Source organism: Octodon degus, unplaced genomic scaffold (genome assembly GCF_000260255.1).
Source record: "Octodon degus isolate 3935 unplaced genomic scaffold, OctDeg1.0 scaffold00049, whole genome shotgun sequence".
Classification (NCBI taxonomy): Eukaryota; Metazoa; Chordata; class Mammalia; order Rodentia; family Octodontidae; genus Octodon; species Octodon degus.
Genome location: NW_004524625.1, coordinates 9,706,921 through 9,712,385, shown reverse-complemented (window position 1 = coordinate 9,712,385; position 5,465 = coordinate 9,706,921). Strand labels below are relative to the sequence as shown.

At 46.1% G+C, this 5,465-nt stretch overlaps 1 pseudogene; it reads right to left on the bottom strand.

Annotated features, from left to right (window-relative positions):
- Positions 1-4,263: 4,263 nt before the first annotated feature.
- LOC101577435 overlaps positions 4,264-5,465 on the bottom strand; it is a 5,027-nt pseudogene continuing 3,825 nt past the window's right edge.

The following is a 5,465-nucleotide window of genomic DNA, read 5'->3' as shown; positions in this document are numbered from 1 at the left end:
AAAATAAAAATAAAAAAACCTGGAGGACCAAGTCAGAAAGTCGCAGCCGAAGAGTGCCTTTGCATGGACTGCTATTTGTCCCCAGCATCCTTCTCTAAATCTCTCTTGAAGTCATGTTAGCTCAGGTTTGGGCTGGCATGTGGTCTCCTAGAATAAAGGCTTCATTTTGCATCCCGCATGCAGTCACAAAACAAAGTTCCAGGCGATGAAATTTGACAGAAGTAGCATGGGCAGCCCTCGTTGTATCATTGTTTCGCCTACATCTTTGATAGCAATTATATAAATGGCTTGCTTTTATTAAAGCTCTGAAAAAAATACAACTTGGTTCATAAACCCAAGTTCATATTTTATTGACCTGTATGATGCTGTGGGTTAAATTACACAACTAGACTAAACAGTTTAGGATCAAACAGACATAACTCCTGCCAAGCAATAACTAATAATGTGTAACAAATAGCTCAGTGGGAATGAAGTCTCTTGCAAACCCAAGAGCAGTCTCAGCTACTCAAGAACTCTACCTCCTGTGGGTTTCCTCGTTCAGATTTAGGGACATGGTAGAACCCCAGAGAGCTGGGAAGCCAGAGCATGAGCCCTAGTGACAAGTGTCCACTGAAAAATAAAGGGCACAGGAACATATTTGGAGCCTTAAGTGGGGCAAGGAGTATGATAAATACAGCAGAGCTGCCGTAAGTGATAAAAGGTGGGTGAAGAGGGGGCTCCTCTCTTCGGGGAACTGCACCTGCGTGAAGAAATTGTCAGCAGGTAGCCTCACTGCCTGTCCCCAGCAATCTGGCTTTTCCCACAAGCCCGATGGCTCCTAACAAAGTCACTCCCCAGATCTCCTGCCAGCTTGTTTCCTGCCATCTGGCAGGAGGTGGTGGCCACAGGGCTCTGTGCGTGCACAACTCCTTATTTATTGGAAGTGATAAGGAGGTTTTGCACTTCGTGGAGGCAGGAGGGAACATGGGGATCTTCACTCCTTTTCCACACGCTTCCAAGAATTTGGGAACCGTGTGCGTGTAAGGAAGCAGGTTGGGCTTGGCAGGCCCTTTGCTCAGGGCAGGGGCACAAGGAGCAGCCTGCGATGCCAGGGAAGCTGGCTCCACTCCTTCTGGGACAAGTGCCCGAGAAAGGACAGCACACCTGCTCTGGCCCAGGTCTGCCAGAAGGTGACTTGCCAAGAACAAACGTGTCAAACAACAGGAGTCAAAAAGGGAGAAAAAAAAATGGTAACAAAGAAGCCAAGGAAGCTCAGGCCTCAACCAGGAGACCAATAGCCAGCGCTGAACAGGAACTCTATAAACTTTGTGGATGGGGTAAAGCCCATTGTGCTCCCAGTAGGTGTGTGGGCAGCCTGCCCAGGAGAGCCAGCCAGTCCTCTGCGCTCTTCACAGTAATTTAATTATGTATTTACTTGCCTACTTCTGTTCAGAAAAAATTGAAACTTTTCAACTCTGACATCCCCTGCTGAAAACTCCCTTCCTGTGCCCCACGCCAGCTGCACTTCTGCCTGATAGGCCCGCAGCTTCACTGCCTCCTGTGGTCTCATGTCCTAGGCACCTGAGGCCATCCCTATGTGCGGGGCTGCAAACCCACCTCCTTTCCATAGCTGCCTGTGTTCTGCTTCTGTACCTTACCTTGCTGGCCTTTTCCTGCCGCAGATCTATGTCAGGACCTCATGCCCCAGGCTTGGGAGTCAGACTTGGAGCGTTGGGCTCCTCTGGGCTGCTAGCGAAGTGAAGCTTGCTTTCTTCCACTTTTCCAAGTATGGCTCTGTTGCTTAGCATCCAGTAAATCTAAAATTGCTGAAAAATTTCACATGAAACTCAGAATCCCTGAGCCAGGCACTCTGGGAGATGAAGTGGGAAGATCCTCTGCTCAAGCCCAAACTGTACAAGTTAGTGATTTAACACAACTCTACCTCAAAAGGAAAAGGCCTGGGGATGTAGCCACCATACTGGACAAAACAAAAAACTCAATGGCAGGCAGCAACCTAGCGCAGCGGTTTCCGCACCGGGCTCTAGAGCGCTAGGTCGCCAGTTTTTGCCCTCGCCCCGACTCTTCCTTATTCTTCAGTAGAATAAGTGCTTGTCTGGCAAGCGCAAGGGCCTGAGTTCAATCCCCGGTTCCACAAAAAAAAAACCAAAAAAACTCAATGGCAGGAACTACATCCCAGCATTACATTTCAAGAACCAACACACATGTAGGTGCTTTTTAATCATGTGAATGAATGAATGAATAAATGCTATGTAAATTATAAACCAGTCTTACCAATATTGCATGATCCTCCCCTCAAAACCTTGTGAATTAGAAAGAGTGAGCTTTAGTCTTCTTTTTTTATGGATGAGAAAACAAGCAGCTTTCTAAGAAAGTAAACTTAAAGGCTAAAGCAACAGCTGCAGTCAGTGACAAAGCCTTTTCTCATAAACTTCCACTCAGACTGGGGGTGGATGTGAGAAGCCACCGACTCCTAACATGGGCAAAGAGGGATCTGTGAGTCTCTTCCCTACTCGGTGGCTGAGGACATCAAGCCTTCAGGACCAAGGTCTGAACACAGGTCCCCTCTTGTGACCCAGTGCACTGTCCTGTCTAACCCACAGAACCTCCCTCCATGCACCTGGACCTCCATCTACTTGTTTGGATAGTGATACTGGCAGAGTGACAGGGAAGGAAATGATGACAAAAGACAAGGAAACCTGGCAGTGTGGCACCTGGGAATCTGTTACCTGTGCCAAGAAAAGAGAGGCCAAGCATGGCCAGCCAGCTGTGCCAGCCACTGTCGTGCTCTGGCAGCCGAGGGCTACCCCAAGTCCTGGGGCTGAGTTTGTTCGTGTGCACTAGGCCCCTAGCACTTTCACCAACTTGGAAAGACAGAATTGTTTATCCTCTCCCCATCACACATAACCTGTATGAGAAAACACTTATCCCAGGAACAGAAAAAACATCCACAGTCAGGACCCTGGCCAGAGACAGCTCTAGCTGCGCCCTTTCCCCTGGGCTCACTCTAAGGATGTGCTGGTGCGAGGCGACTACTGACAGGAAGTGCTCATCTGTAGAAGCTGCACGGTTACCTGCAGCCTCCGGGGAGTGTGACGTCTGGGTATGGAGACCAAAGAGCTGGCACCTGGAAACGTCGACAGGCCTCAGCGAGCAGGCGCTCTGGGTGGAGCACTGGGAGGGAGGCCGCTGCCAGTCCTGGCCCAGGAAACTCCATCCTGGTAGGAGGAACAGAAAGGTTACCGTTGCCATGGCAGGAAATCCTGCCTGTCCAAATGCCTGGGCTGGCCACAGGGCTGCGGAGGTACTCAGATGAGTCGTTGACACCTGGTCCCCAGCCCTGGGCCATGCCCTGCTCCGGCCAATTCCTGACGCTTGTGCTCTGCACACCCAGTTACTGGGCTGCACGCCTGCCAGTTCTGCCCCTCACCACGCCAGACACCAGCTTGGTGGCCTCGCTTGGTTCCCTGGAACATCCACGCATGTCAAGCTGAGGACACACCCCATCAGGCCCCATGCAGAGCTCCCTGAGTGCTGAAGAGCTCCTCCAGATCCCCCCTGGGAACCCACAGTCCTGAGCCCCGGCCCACACACCCCTGCTCACTTCTGAGCCCACCAGCAGCAGCAGCAGTGCTTAGCTTCCAGGACACCTCAGCTTTGTCCACGCGTATTTCTACTTATCCACTGGCGAGCTTTCTCTAGAATGTAAAATCTACTTATATGGGGCCACCCAGAAGTACCAGCCAGGGACAGTCCTCAATTAATTGGCCAAGAGTCCAAAAAGGAAAAAAAAAAAAAAAGAAAAAGAAAACAAAATTCCGCTTTCCCGTTTTCCTCAACTCCAGATGGGACCATTTTGAGGTCTACTCATTAAAATCCCTGGTCCCTGAGCTTGCCTACACAAGTGCTTAGTCTTCTGAGCTACCTCACAGGCCCTTTGATTGTAATTCTGATATAAGGGGTCTTGTTGAGTTGCACAGGCAGGACTCACTGTGCAGTGCTCCTGCTTCAGCTTCCTTCAGTGCAGGGATCACAGGCTTTAAATGCACAGAGAGCAGGATACAAAGCAGCCATTGCTCACAACGTTGATTCTGAAGACCTCATTAGCATGGGATCTAACAACACGGGTGTGTTAAGGAAAACTGGCGTTACCTCTGTCTTCATTGGTGAAGCATCAGCTCATTCCCTGAAAGATGAATTGACATATAAAAAAAGGGGCTCAACATCATCTTAGTTCCAGAATGTAGTCTTCCTCTAGAATACTATCTAATTTCGTTCCTCATTATAGTGGGCATCTGTCTCATCCTGATAGTCATTTTCATGATCACAAAACTTGTCCAGGACAGACATAGAACTAGAAGAAACAGACCTGGTAAAGATCAACTTAAACTCCCTGGGCTTAAATTCAAGCAAGGAGATGAGTATGATGCATGTGCCACTCGTTTGGATGAATATGAAGATGGAGACAAGCTCAGGAGCAAGAATCACAGAAAGGGAAAAAGAAAAAACATTAACACACAAGAAAGCCAGGATAGTTACACAGCTAGTTTCTCTTACTTCATTGAAAAGAAAGGTTTGCGCTAAATACTGTGTGGACAAGGTATTATACCTGCATCCTGTACTACAAATAACTACTACCGAGACAAAAATATGCAATGTATTCATTATAGTAACTCTCCTACTAACCTGTTTTGAGACTCTGTTTGATTGTTATTCTTTTCTCTTTAGAATAAAAAATAACACTAATATTATAGACTGCTAGACAGTGTTAGATTGTTTAGTTGAATTCAAACACTTATAGCATTTAGATACCAATAGAATATTCACCTCTGACAGAACAAAATAAATAAATAAATAAAAATTTTAAAAAAAGATACAAAGGAAAGATCATTTTGTATTTATATATACAAAATAGGATAAATTTACAGCTACTTTCTCTTAATTCAGTGAGAAGAAAGAGGTGTACTAACAGTGTTTGGACAGGATATCCTGTCTGCTTCTTGTACTATGGATAACCACTAAGAAGACAACAATGTACAGTGTATTGACTATCAAAACTGTCCTGTTAATCAGCTGTGAAACTGTCTCATTCATATTTATTTCTCAATAAAAAAATAAATTAAAAAAAAGAATAAAAAATAAAATAACATCCTTTATCTTTTCGGGATGAGCCCCAGCAGTCCACAATGAACCGTCTCTAGCTTATCCTTCTTTAAGGCTAAGTAGTACTTCATTGTATAAAAAAAAAAGAACTACATCTTTTTTAATCTATTCATCAGTTGATGGATATCTAGGTTTTTTCCAAGGTTAAGCCATGACAAACTGCTGCTATATTTCTTTCTTTCTTTTTTTTTTTTTTGGTGGAACCGGTGACTGAACTCAGAGCCTTGCACTTGCCAGGGAAGCACTTATTCCACTGAGCCATCTCCCCAGCCCCAAAATACATTAATTTTTTTTTTTTTTTTTTT